The following is a 25,194-nucleotide window of genomic DNA, read 5'->3' as shown; positions in this document are numbered from 1 at the left end:
AGGCTCTATTACAAAGCCACCATCATCAAGACAGTATGGTACTGGCACAAAGACAGAAATATAGATCAATGGAACAAAATAGAAAGCCCAGAGACAAATTCATGCACATATATACACCTTACCTTTGACAAAGGGGGCAAGAATATACAATGGATTAAAGACAATCTCTTTAACAAGTGGTGCCGGGAAAACTGGTCAACCACTTGTAAAAGAATGAAACTAGAGCACTTTCTAACACCATACACAAAAATAAACTCAAAATGGATTGACAATCTAAACGTAAGACCAGAAACTGTAAAACTCCTAGAGGAGAACATAGGCAAAACACTCACCGACATACATCACAGCAGGATCCTTTATGATCCACCTCCCAGAATATTCGAAATAAAAGCAAAAATAAACAAATGGGACCTAATTAAACTTAAAAGCTTCTGCACATCAAAGGAAACTATTAGCAAGGTGAAAAGGCAGCCTTCAGAATGGGAGAAAATAATAGCAAATGAAGCAACTGACAAACAACTAATCTCAAAAATATACAACCAACTCATACAGCTCAACTCCAGAAACATAAATGACCCAATCAAAAAATGGGCCAAAGAACTAAATAGACATTTCTCCAAAGAAGACATACAGATGGCTAACAAACACATGAAAAGATGCTCAACATCACTCATTATCAGAGAAATGCAAATCAAAACCACTATGAGGTACCATTTCACGCCAGTCAGAATGGCTGCGATCCAAAAGTCTACAAGCAATAAATGCTGGAGAGGGTGTGGAGAAAAGGGAACCCTCTTACACTGCTGGTGGGGATGCAAACTAGTACAGCCACTATGGAGAACAGTGTGGAGATTCCTTAAAAAACTGGAAATAGTACTGCCTTATGATCCAGCAATCCCACTGCTGGGCATACACACTGAGGAAACCAGAAGGGAAAGAGACACGTGTACCCCGATGTTCATCACAGCACTGTTCATAATAGCCAGGACATGGAAGCAACCTAGATGTCCATAAGCAGATGAGTGGATGAGAAAGCTGTGGTACATATACATGATGGAGTATTACTCAGCCATTAAAAAGAATACATTTGAATCAGTTCTAATGAGGTGGATGAAACTGGAGCCTATTATACAGAGTGAAGTAAGCCAGAAAGAAAAACACCAATACAGAATACTAACGCATATATATGGAATTTAGAAAGATGGTAACAATAACCCTGTGTACGAGACAGCAAAAGAGTCACTGATGTATAGAAGAGTCTTTTGGACTCTGTGGGAGAGGCTGAGGGCGGGATGATTTGGGAAAATGGCATTGAAACATGTATACTATCATATATGAAACTAATCGCCAGTCCAGGTTCAATGCACAATGCTGGATACTTGGGGCTGGTGCACTGGGATGACCCAGAGTGATGGTATGGGGAGGGAGGAGGGAGGAGGGTTCATGATGGGGAACACATGTATACCTGTGGTGGATTCATTTTGATATATGGCAAAACCAATACAATATTGTAAAGTTAAAAAATAAAATAAAATTTAAAAAGCTAAAAATAAAGAAAAAGAAAACTAAGACCACATAGAATTCAGAAAAGAATAAAGCAATCAGAAAAGCTAAACATTATTTACTAACTAATTTTGAGGAGTTAGATATGTATAGCATGTATATTTCAGATTATAATTTTAACTAACAAAAAAAATGGTAGAGTCTACATAATAAAAAACCAATAGCAACTAATTGTATTTTCTTTGTAGAATTCTTGACTCTGAAGGACGTAGGTCCTAATTCCTCTGTTAGAGCTATATTCTTGAATACATGTGAAACTAACAACACAGAGCATATGGGTCTGTATTTGAAGATTTAATATTTGAAAATAATCATGAATATACACAGAATTTGAAGCCCATTACACTCAAATATGAAAAATATATTCAAACTAGTTATAATAACTGTAATTGATAGTTATGGAAGTTCTTCATCGTGGGATAAGAATATACATGCTGCTGCTGCTGCTGCGTCGCTTCAGTCGTGTCCGACTTGTGTGATCCCATTGACGGCAGCCCACCAGGCTCTCCCGTCCCTGGGATTCTTGAGGCAAGAACACTGGAGTGGGTTGCCATTTCCTTCTCTGTGCATGAAAGTGAAAAGTAAAAGTGAAGTCGCTCAGTCGTGTCCGACTCTTCATGGCCCCATGGACTGAAGCCTACCAGGCTCCATATACATGAAGCATTTACAAATTCTGACACGGATCGCAATACCTATCATGGTAATATACACACAGATGATATCTTTACAACAACCTCCCATTAAAATGACAAATATTAAAACATGCTTTACTTAAAAGGTAATTTTAATAATGAATAGATATACTTTCTTAAGGTCACAATCAGTTGGTGGCAGAACTGGGGTTATAACATAGACTTCCAACTCTTTTACATATAACATAAGATATATCATTGAAAATGATTTCTTGCCCTGAATATTTAATCAGTTAGACTACCATAAACAAATTTCAATATAGGTAAAGACTGGTTCCAAATAAGAAAATGTATATTGTCACCATGCTTATTTAACTTATATGCAGAGTATATCATGAGAAACTCTGGGCTGGAAGAAACACAAGCTGGAATCAAGATTGCTGGGAGAAATATCAATAACCTCAGATATGCAAATGACACCACCCTTATGGCAGAAAGTGAAGAGGAACTAAAAAGCCTCTTGATGAAAGTTAAAGAGGAGATTGAAAAAGTGGGCTTCAAGCTCAACATTCAGAAAACGAAGATCATGGCATCTGGTCCCATCACTTCATGGCAAATAAATGGGGAAACAGTGGAAACAGTGTCAGATGTTATTTTTGGGGGCTCCAAAATCACTGCAGATGGTGACTGCAGCCATGAAATTAAAAGACACTTACTCCTTGGAAGGAAAGTTATGACCAACCTAGATAGCATATTGAAAAACAGAGACATTACTTTGCCAACAAAGGTCCATGTAGTCAAGGCTATGGTTTTTCCGGTGGTCATGTATGGATGTGAGAGTTGGACTGTGAAGAAAGCTGAGCGCCGAAGAATTGATGCTTTTGAACTGTGGTGTTGGAGAAGACTCTTGAGAGTCCCTTGGACTGCAAGGAGATCCAACCAGTCCATCCTAAAAGAGACCAGTCCTGGTGTTCATTGGAAGGATGCTAAAACTGAAACTCCAATACTTCGGCCACCTGATGCGAAGAGTTGACTCATTTGAAAGGACCCTGATGCTGGGAGGGATTGGGGGCAAGAGGAGTAGGGGATGACAGAGGATGAGATGGCTGGATGGCATCAGTGACTTGATGGACATGAGTTTGAGTGAACTTCGGGAGTTGGTGATAGACAGGGAGGCCTGGCATGCTGCGATCCATTGGGTTGCAAAGAGTTGGACACGACTGAACTGAAATGAACTGAACTCAAAGTCTTTCTTACTTAACTAGCACTAATAAAATTTACATGTGGACCCCTGTTATAATATGGCTTTCTTATGGGGTGATCAGGAAATGTTGTCAAAGCAAAATCCTCTATGGCGCAAAACTTCTCTGTCAATCTCAGTGTTGAAGTTTTCCCCTATAAACAGTGCTGTGCTAATAATACGATGTGGCAGGTTTTTTTATTTGTGGCAAGGCAAAGAACCAAAGTAAACTTAACTGCATTTGACTTCTGTGCCTTCCTAGAAAAATGACATTACCTTTCAGCCTTACACCCATTTCAAAATCCCCAAATCTATCAAGCTATTTTAAAAATAAATTCACAAATAGTCCATAAAAATAAAGTAACCCCTCTTATCACTTAGAGGAAGCTTCAAGGGTGAATTTTATATGTGGGCAGTACTTTTCTTCTTGAGATAAAACCAAATTTCATTCCAGTCTATTATAAAGAAGATAGTCTGAGCCACACTTCATCATCAAGTTCTAAAGCTATGATGTCATTCTGACAATATGTTCATTACAGATATTATAAAATTTTACTGTAATTAAATAGTGTTCAGTTCAGTTCAGTCACCTAGTAGTGTCTGACTCTCTGCAACCCCATGAACCACAGCACACCAGGCCTCCCTGGTCCATCACCTACTCCTGGAGTTCACCCAAACCTATATCTATAGGCAGTGATGTCATCCAACCATCTCATCCTCTGTCGGCCCCTTCTCCTCCTGCCCTCAATCTTTCCCAGCATCAGGGTCTTTTCAAATGAGTCAGCTCTTTGAATCAGGTGGGCAAAGTATTGGAGTTCAGCTTCAACATCAGTCCTTCCAATGAACACCCAGGACTGGTCTCTTTCAGGATGGACTGGTTGGATCTCCTTGCAGTCCAAGGGACTCTCAAGAGTCTTCTCCAACACCACAGTTCAAAAGCATCAATTCTTCAGTGCTTAGCTTTTTTTATAGTCCAAATCTCACATACGTATATGACTACTGGAAAAATCATAGCCTTGACTAGATGGACCTTTGTTGGCAAAGTAAAGTCTCTACTTTTTAATATGTGGTCTAGGTTGGTCATAACTTTCCTTCCAAGGAGTAAGCGTCTTTTAATTTCGTGGCTGCAATCACCATATGCAATGATTTTGGAGCCCAGAAAAATAAAGTCTGACACTGTTTCCACTGTTTCCCCATCTGCTTGCCATGAAGTGATGGGATCGGATGCCATGATCTTCATTTTCTGAATGTTGAGCTTTAAGCCAACTTTTTCACTCTCTTCTTTCACTTTCATCAAAAGGATCTTTAGTTCTTTTTCACTTTCTGCCATAAGGATGGTGTCATTTCCATATCTGAGGTTATTGATATTTCTCCCAGCAATCTTGATTGCAGCTTGTACTTCCTCTAGCCCAGCGTTTCTCATGATGTAGTCTGCATATCATTTAAATAAGCAGGATGACAATATACAGCCTTGATGAACTCCTTTTTCTATTTGGAACCAGTCTGTTGTTCCATGTCCACTTCTAACTGTTACTTCCTGACCTGCATACAGATTTCTCAAGAGGCAGGTCAGGTGGTCTGGTATTCCCATCTCTTTCAGAATTTTCCACAGTTTATTGTGATCCACACAGTCAAAGGCTTTGGCATAGTCAATAAAGCAGAAATAGATGTTTTTTCTGGAACTCTCTTGCTTTTTCCATGATCCAGTGGATGTTGGCAATTTGATCTCTGGTTCCTCTGCCTTATCTAAAACCAGCTTGAACATCAGGAAGTTCACTGTTCACATATTGATAAAGCCTGGCTTGGAGAATTTTGAGCATTACTTTACTAGCATGTGAGATGAGTGCAATTGTGGGGTAGTTTGAGCATTCTTTGGCATTGTCTTTCTTTGGCATTGGAATGAAAACTGACCTTTTCTAGTCTTGTGGCCACTCCTGAGTTTTCCAAATTTGCTGGCATATTGAGTGCAGCACTTTCACAGCGTCATCTTTCAGGATTTGAAATAGCTCAACTGGAATTCCATCACCTCCACTAGCTTTGTTCGTAGTGATGCTTTCTAAGGCCCACTTGACTTCACATTCCAGGATGTCTAGCTCTAGGTGAGTGATTACACCATTGTGATTGTCTGGGTCATGAAGACCTTTTTTGTACAGTTCTTCTGTGTATTCTTGCCATCTCTTCTTAATATGTTCTGCTTCTGTTAGGTCCATACCATTTCTGTCCTTTATTGTGCCAATCTTTGCATTAAATATTTCTTGGTATCTCTAATTTTCTTGAAGAGATCTCTAGTCTTTCCCTTTCTATTGTTTTCCTCTATTTCTTTGCATTGATCTCTGAGGAAGGCTTTCTTAGCCCTCCTTGCTATTCTTTGGAACTCTGCATTCAAATGGGTGTATCTTTCCTTTTCTCCTTTTATTTTCACTTCTCTTCTTTTCACAGCTATTTGTAAGGCCTCCTCAAATAGCCATTTTGCTTTTTTGGATTTCTTTTTCTTGGAGATGATCTTAATTCCTGTCTCCTGTACAATGTCATGAACCTCCACCCATAGTTCATCAGGCACTCTATCAGATCTAGTCCCTTAAATCTATTTCTCACTTCCACTGTATAGTCATAAGGGATTTGATTTAGGTCATACCTGAATGATCCTGTGGTTTTCTCCACTTCTTCAATTTCAGTCTGAATTTGGCAGTAAGGAGTTCTACTTGTTAAAATTGGATTTCACTTGTATCATTTCAAAAAAAACTTAAAAAGTGAAATAACCATATGGTTGTTTCTCTGATGAGCCACTGGTATTATTCCTTTCTTTTGGGGCAGAATTCTTATCATTTCTACTTCTATATTCATTGTACAAAAAATAATACTGACTTCAGAAGGCTTTTAGAAAATATAAATATGAGGAGAGACGGGGACACTCATCTGCCTACACACACACACACCATACCCAAATCTCTTCTTCATTTTTCAGGCTATACATTATCTTTATACCTAAACTATTTCTCTCCTACACTTTGGCTTTCTCATTTTTTTGAGCTCCTTATTAAACCACAGTTTGCAGAAATGAACGCCACACTCCACATGTTATTTGAGTAATTCGTTGTTTTGGACAATATGATCTATTTACTAAACTCAGATGGCCTGTTAAATCTTAAAGTATTGTTCTCCATTCTTAACCATCAATAATCTTTTTCATCATTGATGTTCTGAAAATCTGTGATACTCTGCTGAAGATTATTATCTCATTTATTGTGGGTACATCGGGAACCTTGCTAATCTGAAAAACTATTTGTTAGTTTCTTAAATAACTAAACTTGAAACTGTCATGTGATCCAGTAACTGCATTCTTCTGTATATATTCCAGAGAAATTATACTTTATAGCCACACAAAAACCTGGACACATTTGTTCACAGCAGTCTTCTTTTATGAGTCAAAAATACAAATAATCAACCCAGATGGCCTTCAGCCAGTGACTGGTTAAAAACAAACAAACAAACAAAGATGCTGCTTTTAACTCAGGAATGGGTGAATTGTTTTTTTTTTTTTTTAATTTTATTTAATTTTTAAACTTTACAAATTGTATTAGTTTTGCCAAATATCAAAATGAATCCGCCACAGGTACACATGTGTTCCCCATCCTGAACCCTCCTCCCTCCTCCCTCCCCATACCATCCCTCTGGGTTGTCCCAGTGCACTAACCCCAAGCATCCAGTATCGTGCATCGAACCTGGACTGGCAACTCGTTTCATACATGATATTATACATGTTTCAATGCCATTCTCCCAAACCAGCACTGTTTATAATAGCCAGGACATGGAAGCAACCTAGATGTCCATCAGCAGATGAATGGATAAGAAAACTGTGGTACATATACACAATGGAGTATTACTCAGCCATTAAAAAGAATACATTTGAATCAGTTCTAATGAGGTGGATGAAACTGGAGCCTATTATACAGAGTGAAGTAAGCCAGAAAGAAAAACACCAATACAGTATACTAATGCATATATATGTTTTTTTTAATAAGTTAAAAGTTTTTAAAGAAAAACCTGTTGTTCATTAATGCCATTGAATAGTATCCAGCAATAAAAAAGAATGAATTATTGATATGCATGACAACCTGGATGAATCTCTTAAGAATTACACTGAATGAAAAAAGCCAATAACAGAAGGTTATGCAATATATGATTTCATTTATATAATATTCGCTCAGTGAAAACTTTTAGAAATGGTGAGCCAGTTCATGTTTCCCAGAGTTTAAGTACGGAGAAAGGTGTAAGGACAGGGTGGAAAGTGAATGTGTAACCTGGGAGATTCTTGTAGTGACAGATTTGTTTCATATCTTGTTTGTATCAATGTCAATGTCTTGCTTTGAGATCCTGCACTATAGTTTTGCCAAATGTCATCTTTGGGACCACTGGGTAAGGGATGCATGGGCTCTCTTGGTGTCATTTTTTCCAACTGCTGGGGAATCTATAATTATCTTAAAACTAAAATTTTAATTAAAAAAAGAAAAAGCGTGTAGATTAAAAAACTCCCTGAAGCCTGGAGAGATATATGGGACAATAACAGGAGATCACACACAGGACTGAATAATTCCTGTTCTCATCAGCCAGTGTGTGAAAACTTGGGGTTCGGTTAGAGCACTGAGTGTTTTGTGTCACTAGGGAGACAAAATTAGCCCTGAACTAAATGCTAACAAAGCTTAAATTCAAAACACAAAATTATCAAACTGTTCCCAAATAACTTAGCTGCCTTCCAAAACAAAGCTCAAGAATACTTTTAGGAATGCAAAATATCCAGCCCCCAACAAGCTAAAATATCTCACATCTAATCAAAAATCACCAGGCATTAGTTTCTTCTATTCTTTCAGCTTTGTGTCTTCCTGTAATTTTTTATATCTTTAAATCACTAAATGACTTCCTCTGTTTCTTTTTTTTTTTCCCTAGTCTTGCTTTCATGAGCTCTTTCTATTCAGATTTCCCACTGAAGTAGAAAGCCCCAGGAAACATCTTTCCTGCTCCATACTGTTGTTATCCATGTAATATATCCTCCACCTTCCTCAACTTGTATGAGTCACAATGTGATCAGCATGATAGACCTGAGAAATCTGATGAATAATGTATTAAACACAAATATAAATGACAAATAATATCAATTCCAATTGCTTTTTAAATTAACTGGCTCATATTTTGCTCATAATTATTAATTGCACATTAAGTTTTTGACCCAGAGTCTATATTTTTGTTGTTGTTGTTTTGCTAACTCTAAGCTAAGTTTCAAAGTTGAGAGACATTTGCCCTTTTGAGAAGTAAAATATCTACTATATTGTTCATGGGTAGACACAAGAATTAATTTTTTTAAGTGAATACAGTTAGATGGGTAAACAAATAGAGCCTGCCTAATAATGAAATTCCTAGTGAACAATATTAACTTTAATATTTATCCCCAAACTAAAAGAAGAGATTGTTAAGAGGGGATTAGATTTATATTTTCAAATTACTCTGAAGGATGTACAAGGTATATACTGGATAACTGAAGATTCCTAGTAAGAATGTTGGTAAAGTAATTTGCAACTGCTATATAGTATTAGTATTATACAGTACATATAGTAGTATTATTAATACTATAATATAAGATAATGGGCATGGGTATAACTAGAAGTAAACAGAGTCAAGAATTGTGTAGGATATAGAATCATGGGAGTTTATATGAAGAAGATAGGTACCTCCAATATTTCTTGCCCAGTCTAAGGAAAGGCTCTGCAAGACATAATTCAGACAGAATATCACAGAATGGGTGATAAAAAACCCATTGAGATGGGTTTTGTAAATATTGATTTGAGATTCCTGTAAGACATCCATGTGGAGCTGGTTCCTGCATTTCAGTTTCTAGAGCATGTGTTATCAGGCTGCTTATGAGAAAATAAAAGGAAACCGTGCAGTCCTGGAGAGATCATACATGCACAAACTCATCATTTCTCTCTTGCCTTCTGTGTTCTGCCATCTGGGTCATTGCTTTGACTTGCTTTACATTTCCTTGTTTTTCTAGCGAACAATACATGCCTTTGTCTTTAGAAAGTCTTGTCCAACCCAAACTCTTAGCATTCCTCTTCCTCTCTTTTTAGCAAATTTTCAGCTGGAAATGTTAACTCATATTTCAGATCAGTTCAGTTCAGTTGCTCAGTCGTGTCCGACTCTTTGTGACCCCATGAATTGCAGCACGCCAGGTCTCCCTGTCCATCACCAACTCCCGGAGTTCACTCAGACTCATGTCCATCGAGTCAGTGATGCCATCCAGCCATCTCATCCTCTGTCTTCCCCTTCTCCTCCTGGCCCCAATCCCTCCCAGCATCAGAGTTTTTTCCAATGAGTCAACTCTTCGCATGAGGTGGCCAAAGTACTGGAGTTTCAGCTTTAGCATCATTCCTTCCAAAGAAATCCCAGGGCTGATCTCCTTCAGAATGGATTGGTTGGATCTCCTTGCAGTCCAAGGGACTCTCAAGAGTCTTCTCCAACACCACAGTTCAAAAGCATCAGTTCTTCGGCACTCAGCTTTCTTCACAGTCCAACTCTCACATCCATACATGACCACTGGGAAAATCCATAGCCTTGACTAGACGGACCTTTGTTGGCAAAGTAATGTCTCTACTCATATTTAAACATACACATATACACACATTGGAGAAGGAAATGGCAACCCACTCCAGTATTCTTGCCTGGAGAATTCCAGGGATGGAGGAGCCTAGTGGGCTCCCATCTGTGGGGTCACACAGAGTCGGACATGACTGAAGCGACTTAGCAGCAGCAGCAGCATATACACACAAAAGACGCAGTTCTGAGTATTTACTGGGCAAAAATGTTTGGCTAGTTTATAACTTTCCTGACCATAATTAAATTAGTTTTGAAAAATAAAAGTTCAAATAATCCTTCTCAGCTTTATTTGTATATTATTGAAACACTACTAAAATAATAAGCTAATAAACTGGTTTAATAATAATAATATATTATCAAAATATTAAAGTTAATGAAATTCATAACAGAGTTTCACAACATCACTACTAAAATGTTCCTTTCTGGTTGATGCTGACAGATAATTACACACATTTGGCATGATTATTCCATTAGTTAAGAAGGCACCATATTCTACTAATATTCAGTACATATGTCTCAGTTTGCTTACAAGGATAGCACGAAATATTTGTTAAATGCTTTGTTAATATTCAAAAACATAATGTAGTTTCCACTGTCACATGTTAAATAACATTACTCAAAAGGAAAAGATAAATGTGAAATGAGGTAATCTTAGGGTATTTTTTTATATATAACTTTAGTAATTAAAGCACATTCTTTTGGGTCCTTTGAAGTTCTTCATCACATACTGCTACTCCAAACTCACATTTTTATTCTAAAAATATGCTTATACTTACATTTTAAACTGGCAAGTAAAGCTTTAGTCCGGTTACTTTCGAAATGGATACAGCAGAATATACTTTCCAATTTTTCTAACTTTAGAATAACGATGACTTAAAGAAAAATACCAAAATGTACAATGCAAGAAAATAATTTCCTACAATGAACATACTGTATAAAGCATGAGACATAACAACAGTCTCCCTGCCTGAAAGGCAAACCATCCCAGCCTTTAAGTTTCATGACGGCATCACACTAGGAATGAAATCCCCCACAGGAGTGACGACCATCAGATTCCATGGAAATCTCTCTTTACTAATGTCACAAGGTGTGTTTTCAGCCTAGGGACACCTTGTCTTTGTCCTGGAGATCTGGATAAGTGCCTTGTGCCCTTCTTCCCAAGGAACTGGTAACAACCACAGATCGCAGGTAAGTGATTACTATGATAATACATTCAGGATCAATTCAAAAGTCCTTTCTTTTCTCTCTACACTCTCTCCACTTGATAGTTCCAGAATAAAAGTCTCTACCCAAGCCTAATCTTCAGAACTAAAACTCTGCATGTCAGATTTACATCATTAAGATTTCTTCTTGGGAGTCATGCAGTCAGATGTATTTTAAGTGTCCTATTTTCTAGGACATCCCTCTAAATTCCAATCTTTCCAATGTCAGTAAAAGCAACAACACCCTTACCCAAGTGCTTAAGTTATTAACTCAATAATCCTTTCTGTAATCACATTCTTCTCTAACTGTTTAATTCAGTTCAGTTAATTTTAGTCACTCAGTTGTGTCCGACTCTTTGCAACCCCATGAATTGCAGCACGCCAGGCCTCCCTGTCCATCACCAACTCCCATGTCCATCCAGTCGGTGATGCCATCCAGCCATTTCATCCTCTGTCGTCCCCTTCTCCTCCTGCCCCCAATCCCTCCCAGCATCAGAGTCTTTTCCAATGAGTCAACTCTTCGCATCAGGTGGTGAAAGTATTGAATTTTCAGCTTTAGCATCATTCCTTCCAAAGAACACCCAGGACTGACCTCCTTCAGAATGGACTGGTTGGATCTCCTTGCAGTCCAAGGGACTCTCAAGAGTCTTCTCCAACACCACAGTTCAAAAGCATCAATTTTTCAGTGCTCAGCTTTCTTCGAAGTCCAACTCTCACAACCATACATGACTACTGGAAAAACCATAGCCTTGACTAGATGGACCTTTGTTGGCAGAGTAATGTCTCTGCTTTTTAATATGCTATCTAGGTAGGTCATAACTTTCCTTCCAAGGAATAAGCGTCTTTTAATTTCATGGCTACAATCACCATCTACAGTGATTTTGGAGCCCCCTAAAATAAAGTCTGCCACTGTTTCCCCATCTATTTCCCATGAAGTGATGGGACCAGATGCCATGATCTTAGTTTTCTGAATGTTGAGCTTTAAGCCAACTTTCTCACTCTCCTCTTTCACTTTCATCAAGTGGCTTTTTAGTTCCTCTTACTTTTCTGCCATAAGGGTGGTGTCATCTGCATATCTGAGGTTATTGATATTTCTCCTGGCAATCTTGATTCCAGCTTGTGCTTCTTTCAGCCCAGCATTTCTCATGATGTACTCTGCATATAAGTTAAATAAGCAAGATGACAATATAGAGCCTTGATGTACTCCTTTTCCTATTTGGAACCAGTCTGTTGTTCCATGTCCCATTCTAACTGTTGCTCACTGTCGTGCATACAGGTTGCTCAAGAGGCAGGTCAGGTGGTCTGGTAGTCCCATCTCTTTCAGAATTTTCCACAGTTTATTGTGATCCACACAGTCAAAGTCTTTGGCATAGTCAATAAAGCAGAAAGAGATATCTTTCTGGAAATTTCTTGCTTTTTTGATGATCCAGTGGATGTTGGCAATTTGATCTCTGCTTCTTCTAAAACCAGCTTGAACATCTGGAAGTTAACAGTTCACGTATTGCTGAAGCCTGGCTTGGAGAATTTTGAGCATTACTTTACTAGCGTGTGAGATGAATGCAATTGTGTGGTAATTTCAGCATTCTTTGGCATTGCCTTTTTTTGAGATTGGAATGAAAACTGACCTTTTCCAGTCCTGTGGCCACTGCTGAGTTTTCCAAATTTTCTGGCATATTGAGTGTAGCACTTTCACAGCATCGTCTTTCAGGATTTGAAATAGCTCTACTGGAATGCCTTCACCTCCACTAGCTTTGTTCGTAGTGATGCTTTCTTAGGCTCACTTGACTTCACATTCCAGAATGTCTCATTCTAGGTAAGTGATCCACCATCGTGTTTATCTTGGGTGTGAAGATCTTTTTTGTACTGTTTCTATGTATTCTTGCCACCTCTTCTTGATATCTTCTGCTTCTGTTAGGTCCATACCATTTCTGTCCTTTATTGTGCCCATCTTTGCATTAAATATTTCTTGGTATCTCTAATTTTCTTGAAGAGATCTCTAGTCTTTCCCATTCTGTTGTTTTCCTCTATATCTTTGCATTGATCACTGAGGAAAGCTTTCTTATCTCTCCTTGCTATTCTTTGGAACTCTGCATTCAGATGCTTATATTTTTCCGTCTATCCTTTGCTTTTTGCTTCTCTTCTTTTCTCAGCTATTTGTAAGGCCTCCCAGACAGCCATTTTTCTTTTTTGCATTTCTTTTCCACGGGGATGGTCTTAATTCCTGTCTCCTGTACAGTGTCACGAACCTCAGTCCATAGTTCATCAGGCACTCTATCAGATCTAGTCCCTTAAATCTATTTCTCACTTCCACTGTATAATCATAAGGGATTTGATTTAGGTCATATCTGAATGGTCTAGTGGTTTTCCTTACTTTCTTCAATTTTAAGTCTGAATTTGGCAATAAGAAGTTCATTATCTGAGCCACAGTCAGCTCCTGGTCTTGTTTTTGCTGATTGTATAGAGCTTTTCCTTCTTTGGCTGCAAAGAATATAATCAATCTGATTTCGGTGTTAACCATCTGGTGATGTCCATGTGTAGGGTCTTCCCTTGTGTTGTTGGAAGAGGGTGTTTGCTATGACCAGTGCATTCTCTTGGCAAAACTCTATTAGCCTTTGCCCTGCTTCATTCCGTATTCCAAGGCCAAATTTGCCTGCTACTCCAGGTGTTTCTTGACTTCCTATTTTTGCATTCCAGTCCGCTATAATGAAAAGGACATCTTTTTTGGGTGTTAGTTCTAAAAGGTCTTGTAGGTCTTCATAGAACCACTCAATTTCAGCTTCTTCAGCATTATTGGTTGGGGCATAGACTTAGATTACCATGATATTGAATGGTTTGCCTTGGAAATGAACAGAGATCATTCTGTCATTTTTGAGATTGCATCCAAGTACTGCATTTCAGACTCTTTTGTTGACCATGATGGCTACTCCATTTCTTCTGAGGGATTCCTGCCCATAGTAGTAGATATAATGGTCATCTGAGTTAAATTCACCATTTCCAGTCCATTTTAGTTCGCTGATTCCTAGAATGTCGACGTTCACTCCTGCCATCTCCTATTTGACCACTTCCAATTTGCCTTGATTCATGGACCTGACAGTCCAGGTTCCTATGCAATATTGCTCTTTACAGCATTGGATCTTTCTTCTATCGCCAGTCTCAACCACAACTGGGTATTGTTTTTGCTTTGGCTCCAACCCTTCATTCTTTCTGCAGTTATTTCTCCACTGATCTCCAGTAGCACATTGGGCACATACTGACCTGGGGAATTCCTCTTTCAGTATCCTATCATTTTGCCTTTTCATACTGTTCATGGGGTTCTCAAGGCAGGAATAATGAAGTGGTTGCCATTCCCTTCTCTAGTGGACCACATTCTGTCAGACCTCTCCACCATGACCTGCCCATGTTGGGTAGCCCCATACAGCATAGCTTAGTTTCCTTGAGTTAGACAATGCTGTGGTCCGTGTGATTATGGTTTCAGTGTGTCTGCCCTCTGATGCCCTCTTGCAATACCTACCATCTTACTTGGGTTTCTCTTACCTTGGACTTGGGTAACTGTACACGTGTGATTAATTTCTCTTAACTTCTCTGTTTAAATCCCAGCCCAGACTATCATGATCACTTACCCAGAACAAGGCAACAGTATCATGGCTCATCACTCCTTTTCTGCTCAGTCTTCCCTTAGAGGTATTGCCTACAGAGTGACAGGAATATTATTCATAAAATTGTTTACATCAATCTATTCCTCATAACACTTTAAAAATTTTTTGAAGTGTTTTCTGATTATTCTTATAAAAATATAATGCTTTATCTTATCCTGAATTTTCTGTTATACATTTCTTCTTCATCTGATATCATTTGGCAGCTGGAATGACAGACTTTAAGAAAGATTGTTCCATCTTCTTGTTTAAAATCCTTATTCTTATCTTTAATATAATTTCATCCTCCAGCACAGCACTTATAATTTTTCTTAGATGAAAGAACAAATATGTCTTAATTGTTGAGGAGATTAAACAAAATGACATAAACATACTGCTTGGCATGGTGCTTGGCATTTAATACATGATCAACAGTTATTAGCAATTATGTATATCATTTTACTATAAGCTCTATGACTTTTTATTTCTGTAAATATAAATGTATGAGTTCTTATAGTTGTTCTCATAAAGATGAAAGTCAGTGGTAGCACTTGATATGCTTTAAATAAATGATTGTCTACAAAGGGTAAATGGTCTTTTAATTTATGAAAAATATATTAATATATGCCAGCATCTTAATATTTTATTCTATATTTCAGAAAGTTGATATATTGAAGGAGATTTAAGGGGAAATCTTTTAAATACTAAACAAGCAAAACTCAGTAACAATCTTTGTTTTCATTTTCTAAACAAAGGGGAGCTGAAGATTGATATAAAAATTAGACAAATGTTTCCAGATTTTGAATGTGTTCATATCCTATACATTAACCCAGGCAATATCTATTGGTTATCCAACAAAAAGCAAATATTGAACCTGGAACTGTGATCAAAGGGATTTAGGGAAAGAAGATACTTGAAGAGAAATTATTATAATTAAAGGTGCTTAAAATCACTTTTCACAATTCTTAAACACTCATATGACCAAGCACATTTCTCTCTAACCCCACTCTGCTCTGAAACCACTGGAATAAAGGTAAATGAGAAGCAGAGAAAAAAAATTTTTTTTTAAAGAACTAGCCAATACCTGTAACCCTATGTGCCATGTAAAAAGGGCAAGTAAGGGTACTAGGTGAATGAGACCACCTCGGAGAACACAGGACAAGCAGATCTTTCAGGTCAAGTAGACCAAAAGGCCTCAAAAGTAGGGTCAAAACCAAGTATTTCTTGCTTGGAATTTCAAAGTTGTGCTGTAGGAACTTGCTGTAATAGCCTTCTTGAAAGGAGTTAAAACTTGAAACTTATTTAGCAGTTCTGAGAGTTGGCTGAGGGTATCTGTATAAACAAATGCACAAACTACTTCTGTAAAAAGCAGTTGTTGGGGTTGTAAAGGGAAAATTAAACCAAATAGCATGATGTCCTGGATCGGCCAAACTATATCATCTGAAAAGCATTAACAACTAAATCATACTAGAAAAATGCTTACATACAAACATGTAGACATGTGGACACACACACACACACATACAAACACACACACACACAGATGAACCACTGCACTCGTCACACCTTGATCATGAACTACAGAGATTTCCTACTTAACAAGAAGCTGTGAAGCCACATCCAGGAATAGCGGCTGGTGAGGATTCCTTTTTTTTTTAATGCTCTAAAAATTATCTACTGTCATTTTACAACACTAGCTACATGTTAGCATCACCAGGAATTTTAAATAATAATTTACAAGTTCTAAACAATCAGAATTTTGTTATATTTTAAAAGGGCCTCTCTTCCAACCTATCCATGAAATTCTATGAAGCCAGATTTAAATACTGTGATAAAAGAAATACAAAATACAAGGGGCCCAACTAGAACCTGAGGTGGAATGGGAAGGAGAAAATAGAAACTGTTAATTCTTTACGTGTAATATCATTCACACCAAATAATTAATATGTAGCATTATATAAAAGTTGATATTGCGTATAAAGCAATAAATATAATGATGAAAAGAAGTACCAAGGGTAAGCCCCCAAATATTCAGAGGGAAATATATAAGAAATACAAGACAAAAACAATGCAAATCAAGCAAAGATTATAAAGGAAGATTGAAAGAAAGAAATAATGCAAACCTAGACATACCCTCACGTGTATACATATATGTTGGTAGTCAGCAGTTCAAAGAACAAAATAATTATTTGTTAAATATGAGACAAAGTTAAAACTGAAGCAAGAAACTTGTAAGTCATAGGATGGTTAAAGACATATCCAGAAAATGCAAATAAAAAGAAAACAAGAAGCATAATCTTACATCAACAGTTTGAACTTAAGGGGAGAGATAAACTTTTCTCAAGAAAAAGAAGGGTATTCTAAAAAAAATGATAAATTGAATCATGAAAATATGTCATAAGTATTTTCCCAAATATCTCAATATCATAGTAATAAAAAATAATTAAGAAAAATCTAAAAATTGAGCAAAGTCAGGGGTATGGTTTTTCTGGTACAGTCACGTGCAGATGTGAGAGTTGGACGGTGGAGAGTGCTGAGTGCCTGACTTGATGCTTTTGAATTATGGTGCTAGAGGAACTCGTGGGGGTTCTTTGGACCACAAGGAGATCATGCCCATTGATCCTGGGGGAGATCAGCCCTGGATATTCATTGGAAGGACTAATGCTGAAGCTGGGGTTCTGGTACTTTGGCCATCTGATGAGAAGAGCCACATTACTGGGAAAGGCCCTCATTCTGGGAAAGACTGTAGGCAGGAGAAGGTGACAATGGATGAAATAGTTGGATGGCATTACCAACTCAATGGACAGGAATTTGAGCAGACTCTGGGAGATGGTGAAGGACAGGGAAGCCTGAGATGCTGTAGTCCATGGGATTGCAAAGAGTAAGACACAACTGAGTGACTGAACCACACGAAGAAAAAGTTGAGATAGAATCATGATGGTTGTAATAAGGAGACTTTATAGTGACTTTAAAATCAAACAAAGATCTTCAATATGCATGAATAAAAACTACAGGAAATGAAAGGAGAATAATAGACACAAATATTAATTAGAATACAATTTATTTCCATCAGAATTAAAAAACAAATAAAATATAAATGTATTTAGAAAATTTATATTTAATTTATAAATTTAACATTTAAAGTATAAATATATAAATAAATATAAAAGAAACAAAATTATTTTTTTTAGAATTTAGAATATAAAAATAGAAAGCAAACTTTCTTTTCTGAATGCAAACTAAGAAGGGCTGCAAATGGATAAGAAAGCTGTGGTACATATACACAATGGAGTATTACTCAGCCATTAAAAAGAATACATTTGAATCAGTTCTAATGAGGTGGATGAAACTGGAGCCTATTATACAGAGTGAAGTAAGCCAGAAAGAAAAACACCAATACAGTATACTAACGCATATATATGGAATTTAGAAAGATGGTAACAACAACCCTATGTACGAGACAGCAAAAGAGACACTGATGCATAGATCAGTCTTATGGACTCTGTGGGAGAGGGAGAGGGTGGGGAGATTTGGGAGAATGGCATTGAAACATGTATAATATCATGTATGAAATGAGTCGCCAGTCCAGGTTCGATGCATGATACGGGATGCTTGGGGCTGCATGCACTGGGACGACCCAGAGGGAGGGTATGGGGAGGGAGGAGGGAGGAGGGTTCAGGATGGGGAACACAGGTATATCTGTGGCGGATTCATTTCGATATTTGGCAAAACTAATACAATATTGTAAAGTTTAAAAATAAAATAAAATTAAAAATAAATAAATAAATCCAAGGAGTTAGATAAAAATACAGAAAAAATAGAACAAGGAAAATTGAAGGATAAATCTACACACTATAATATAAAAGCTTAAATTAATGAACTAGAAAACAGAAAATCAGAACTAATAAATGAATCAATGATTTGTTGAAAATGCAAATGGGAAAAACAATAGATAAACCACAAGCTAAGCTAATTCAGTGGAAATAAAGAAGAAAACAAAAGTGAATGGAAAAGTATATCTACAGAGTGTATTAAGAAAAAATCATAAGGAATTATTTTGCTAAACACAATAAAAATAAATTTTTAACCCTGGCATGAGTAAAACTACCAACATAAAAGTAATAGATAACTGCAATACAACATGGTTCATTCAAAGAGTAGAACGTGAATAAAGCATTCAAAGTCTCTTGCAAAGACGCATGTTATTTTAAAAATCTAATAAGAATGGAAACTACAATATACATCAATTAAATTTTTTCATTGTAAAAATATACCAAATAACATACAATATTAATAACGGGTTAATTTTCATAGTAAAAAGGCTATTATGAATCTTTAAGAAATACTAATGTGAGATATTCAAATGATTCTTGGGAGAGGAGTTGCCAAGCTATAGGTTTTGCATATTGTCATATGAATTAGATATTAGCAGTTCTTTGATGCGAAGAACTGACTCATTGAAAAAGACCCTGATGCTGGGAAAGATTGAGGGCAGGAGGAGACGGGGACGACAGAGGATGAGATAGTTGGATGGCATCACCAACTCAATGAACATGAGTTTGAGCAAGCTCCGGGAGATGGTGAAGGACCCAGACGCCTGGTGTCCTGCAGTCCATAAGATTGCAAAGAGTCAGACATGACTGAGTGATGGAACTGAACTGAACTGAGCAAGTAGATATCCAAAGTGCTTATAAATACTTTGTGTAAATCACACATTGCTCCCTATATAAATGAACATTTATATATTAAATGACAATAGCATGTCAGACTTTTAGTGTTTTATAGTTTGGTGGTTATGAAATAATTGTGGCTTTAATTTTAACCCACTGATTATTACTGAAGTTGTATACTTTGGGTTTGAGTTCCATTTCAATGAATAACCAGTTTGTAATGTTTCCTTGTGTTTTATTTTGTATTTTTTTAGATCATTATAAATCTTTTTTAAAGATCTTGGAACATCTTTTCAATTTTTATAGCATTGTTTGTTATCCAGTTGTAAGTGGGTTATGTTGACCTTTATTAATCATTTTTTAGGGACTGTGATTTTTATATGTTTTATATAAGAAAATCCTCACAATCCTGAAGTAATAAGATGGCAATTATTATAATTTTTCATCATCTAAAAAATTAAATTCTTCATTTTCATATATTGATTCTTAATACACCTGGAATTGAGTCTATGCGCTTTATATATTTACGTTTTGCTTTATGAGTAACTGAGAGCCTTAACGTATTTCCAAAGAGTCCACTGATTCGACATGCTACTTACTTTGTAACTCAATTTTCCACGTGTGCATGGGTGTTTTCACGATACTTATTCTTTTTGGTCCATCTTTTAAATCTTTGTTTGAATACCATACTGCATTCAATATATCTTTGTTATATTTTGGTTTGCATAGAACACATTCCCCAGCTTCACACTTCTTCAGGAGTGTCTTTGATATTTTTGGGTCTTTGTGCTTTCATGTAAATTTTATAATTAGCATGTCAAGTTTCATTAAAGACTTGGTTAGTACTTTAATGAGAATTACATAGAACTTATAATTTAGGGAAAATTAACACTTTTATCATATTAACTCTTCATGCACATACATGTATATCTCTCCATGTATTAAGTTTTCTTGAATTGTTTTAAAAAGGTTTAGCTTTTTTTTCTTATAAATGTCTTACAGATTTATTTTCCCTTCAGTTATCATTAGTTATCATTAAGAAAAATATATATATACTTTATTGCTATGGTAAATAATTTTTCTGAATGACATTTTCTAGTTTTGCTGGCATTCAAAATTACAGTTAAGTATACTTTAAAACCTTTTATCTTGAAATAACTATAGATGCCAGAACTTGTAAAAATAGTGCAGAAGGTTTCCATATACCCATCACCTAGAATCCTTCAATGGTAACAGCTGTATCACTATAGTACCTACATTATCAAAACCAGAAAATTGACATCAAAGAAATAAAAATTAGTTAGACTACAGACTTTATTCAGGTTTAACCAGTTTTTGCACTAATTCTTTTTTGTATACCTTTGTGTAAATCTATATAAATTTTTTTTATCATGATTAGGGTTCATATAACCATCATCCTAAGCAAGATATAGAATTCTCTTGTCAACACAAAGGAACTCTCTGGAGATATTTTAAAGTCACACCTCCCTCCTTCTCTAACCACAGATATGTTCTCCATTTCTTTAACTCCATCATTTCAAGAATGATGCATAAATTGAAATATAAAATATGTAACTTTTTGAGATTGGATTTTTTTTTCCTTCACCATAATGCCCTGAGATCCATCCAAGTTGTTACATGTATCAATTGTTTGTTCTTTTTCAATTTAATTTTTTATCTGAACAGTTATTCCGCTGCAGGGACATATCACAGTTTATTTAGGTCATTGAAGAATATATGGACTGTTTTCAAATTGGGGCTATCACTGTTAACCGCCATCCTAGTCAAGATACACCTGCTATGAACATTGTGTACAGGGGGTTTGTTCAGCTTTTTTGAGCTATAATAGGGAAACAAAAACTTCACATATTTAATGTTTAAAATTTGATGGATTTGAATATATACAGACAGCCATGACACCTGCATCATAATTGAGGCAATAAACCTATCTATCCACATGAAAAAGCTGTGGTTTTTGTGATTGTTTTATTAGTTTTGTTTTGCTCTGTGGTAAGACACATAAGAGCTACCATTTTAACAAATTTTTAAGTGCACAATGTTGTATTGTTAACTATAGGCAAGATGTACAGCAGATCTCTAGAACTTATGCATGTTATATAACTGTAACTTTATAGAACAACAATCTTATATCTACAGACTTGATTAACTCTTCTATTAGTTTAAGAATTTATCTGAAGATTCTCTTGGATTTCCTTGGATTTTTCCTTACAGGCTCATAACAAGGGGTATTTTTGCTATAGTCAGTCTTCAATATTATCAACTATCAAAATTACATTTTTAATTAAAATCTTCTAGTTTTCTGAAAAACTAATTGAAAAAACACACAGTTGGCAAGATTTCTTCAATTTAGACACACTCAAATCTTTGATGTTCTTTTTGATTTTTAAACTGAACAATCAATTGCCAGAAAAATCAGCCCTTACTGAGTCTTTAACATATTTATTTTTTGAATCCTCCTGGAAAGCAAGAATCAGAACTTATAAATATTAAATCACCCACAGCAACTATAATAATATAGTATGAGAAAACTTTAAAAGCTCAATTAGAATATGCTTCAAAAGATGGAAAAAACAAGTATACTCAGCCACAAATAAGAACAAAAACAAAAACTTTCCATGAAGAACTAATTGCTATTGGAATTTCCCTCCCATCATAGACATTAAAAAAAAGAAAAGGACAAATATTTGAAACAGCTACATTTAATTATTGGACAAAAATCAGTGCAAGCATTTGACAATGAGATGAACCCATAACTGCTCCAATTTACTACCTAGATCCCAATTCCAGGGCACCTCAGAGGGAGAGAAGATCAAATAAAGTCCTGTAGTCAACAGGCTAAATAGGCAGAGGCTAGAATGTGGGAAAGGAGATCTAAGTAGAGCCATGGGCCAGAATACCAGAGAAAACAGAGTTTGAGAGAGGTTGAGCTCTGGAACTCTGCAAAGAGGTGACCCTTAAATGTTTGTCTAAATACTGTTCTCAGCAAACCTGAAGTAAAACTCTGTAAGGCTCCAAGAAGTACCATTGGAAAGAAGTAGACCAAAGAATTTTTGCAGAATACTTATGAATAGTTTGCTTTTCCCCAGCCAGAGTAGGGAAACCTCATAAGTCATGGGACATTGAGTAAAATACTCAGAAACACATTTTCTTCAGTGATATATCTCTAAACCAATGAGAAGCACTAAGTAGTCCCTTGGTAGTGCAGTTGCAAAAGAATGTGCCTACAATGCAGGAAACCTGGGTTCAATCTCTGGGTCAGGAAGATCCCCTGGCAAAGGAAATAGCAACCCACTCCAATATGTTTGCTTGGGGAATCCCACTGAAAGAGGATTTGTCCATGGGGTTGCAAGTGTTGAACACGACTTAGCAACTAAACCACCACCACCATAAAGTCCCAGTCAATCACAGATGAAAATTACAGTATTTGAAATGTATGGGATAAATAAGATAATAGAGTGTAAAACAAGGTATCAATTAAAGGTAAAGAAATAGAAAGTTTCCAAACTGAAGTACAAATTTTAAAAAGATTTTAAAATAAGTATATTAATCTAAATTGTCTAATATATGTGTAGTTGGAATTCTTGAAAGAGGACTGCAGAAAAAAAATTGAACTACAAGTATCCAAAAATTTTCCAAATTTGATAAACATGATGAACGCATAGAGCTAAGATTTTAGATTCAAGAATCTCAATTAAACTTTAGCAACATAAGGAGATCAGAACAAAGCACAATGTAACAAATTGGTAAAAACCAGTGATGAGAGGGCTTCCCAGGTGGCACTACTGGTAAAGAACCTGCCTATCAATGCAGGAGACATAAGAAACATGGGTTCAATCCTTGGGTAAGCAAGAGCCTCTGGAGGAGGGCATGGCAACCCACTCCAGTATTCTTGCCTGGAGAATTCCATGGACAAAGGAGGCTGGCAGGTTGCATTCTATTGAGTTGCAAAGAGTCGGACATGACTGAAGTGACTCAGCATGCATGCTCAAAATTCTCCAAGCCAGGCTTCAGCAATACATGAACTGTGAATTTCCAGATGTTCAAGCTGGTTTTAGAAGGAACCAGGAAGGCAGAGGAACCAAAGATCAAATTGCCAACATCTGCTGGATCATGGACAAAGCAAGAGAGTTCCAGAAAAACATCTATTTCTGTTTTTTGACTATGCCAAAGCCTTTGACTGTGTGGATCACAATAAACTGTGGAAAATTCTGAAAGAGATGGGAATACCAGACCACCTGACCTGCCTCTTGAGAAACCTGTATGCAGGTCAGGAAGCAACAGTTAGAACTGGACATGGAACAACAGACTGGTTCCAAATAGGAAAAAGAGTACGTCAAGGCTGTATATTGTCACCCTGCTTATTTAACTTATATGCAGAGTACATCATGAGAAATACTGGGCTGGAAGAAGCACAAGCTGGAATCCAGATTGCTGGGAGAAATATCAATAACCTCAGATATGCAGATAACACCACCCTTATGGCAGAAAGTGAAGAACTAAAGAGCCTCTTGATGAAAGTGAAAGAGAAGAGTGAAAAAGTTGGCTTAAAGCTCAACATTCAGAAAACTAAGATCATGGCATCTGGTCCCATCACTTCATGGTAAATAGATGGGGAAACAGTGGAAATAGTGGCTGACTTTATTTTGGGGGCTCCAAAATCACTGCAGATGGTGATTGCAGCCATTAAATTAAAAGATGCTTACTCCTTGGAAGGAAAGTTATGACCAACCTAGACAGCATATTAGAAAGCAGTTGACATTACTTTGCCAGCAAAGGTCCATCTAGTCAAGGCTATGGTTTTCCCAGTAGTCATGTATGGATGTGAGTTGGACTATAAAGAAAGCTGAGCACTGAATAATTGATCCTTTTGAACACTGGTGTTGGAGAAGACTCTTGAGAGTCCCTTGGGCTGCAAGGAGATCCAACCAGTCTATCCTAAAGGAGACCAGTCCTGGGTGTTCATTGGAAGGACTGATGTTGAAGTTGAAACTCCAATACTTTGGCCACCTCATGCGAAGAGTTGACTCATTTGAAAAGACCCTGATGCTGGGAAAGATTGAGGGCAGGAGGAGGAGGGAACAAAAGAGGATGAGATGGTTGGATGGCATCACCCTCTCAATGGACATGAGTTTGGGTAGACTCCGGGAGTTGGTGATGGACAGTGAGGCCTGGCGTCCTGTGGTTCATGGGGTTGCAAAGAGTTGGACACGACTGAGCAACTGAAGTGAACTGAACTGAAGTGATGAGAAAGTCTTAAAAGGTGCTGGAGAAAAGAAGACACATCATGTATATATGAACAGATATGAGAGTAACACAATTTTTCTAAGATATGTTTTGAGCCACAGAAGTAGCAACCTCTTTAAAATGTTGAAGGCAGGAAAACAAACAAACAGTCAGCTTAGAATTTAATAATCAGTAAGCAGCTTTCAAAAATAAAAGTAGAGAAAGATTTCTATGCTTTCCAGAGCAGCACACACTTTTTCTGGGACAAGAAAGGAATTTAGAAAAGTCCCATTAACTCAGCCAAGCTGAGGACACGCTCACTGCACCTCAACTTTTAGCAACAGCTCTGGCCTTGAGGTGAGG

The 25,194-nt window shown here is 36.9% G+C and overlaps 1 long non-coding RNA gene across 1 annotated transcript in view; it reads right to left on the bottom strand.

Annotated features, from left to right (window-relative positions):
- LOC133246820 (uncharacterized) overlaps window positions 1–25,194 on the bottom strand; it is an 82,355-nt gene that overhangs the window by 39,244 nt on the left and 17,917 nt on the right. Inside the window, exon 2 of the long non-coding RNA XR_009736192.1 lies at window positions 14,906–14,973. This is a non-coding gene — a long non-coding RNA (uncharacterized LOC133246820). The remainder of the gene's footprint in view (window positions 1–14,905; window positions 14,974–25,194) is intronic.

This window comes from Bos javanicus, chromosome 4, assembly GCF_032452875.1.
Source record: "Bos javanicus breed banteng chromosome 4, ARS-OSU_banteng_1.0, whole genome shotgun sequence".
Taxonomy (NCBI): Eukaryota; Metazoa; Chordata; class Mammalia; order Artiodactyla; family Bovidae; genus Bos; species Bos javanicus.
Note: the sequence above shows the minus strand (reverse complement) of the source record. Positions and strands in the feature narration are given on the sequence as shown.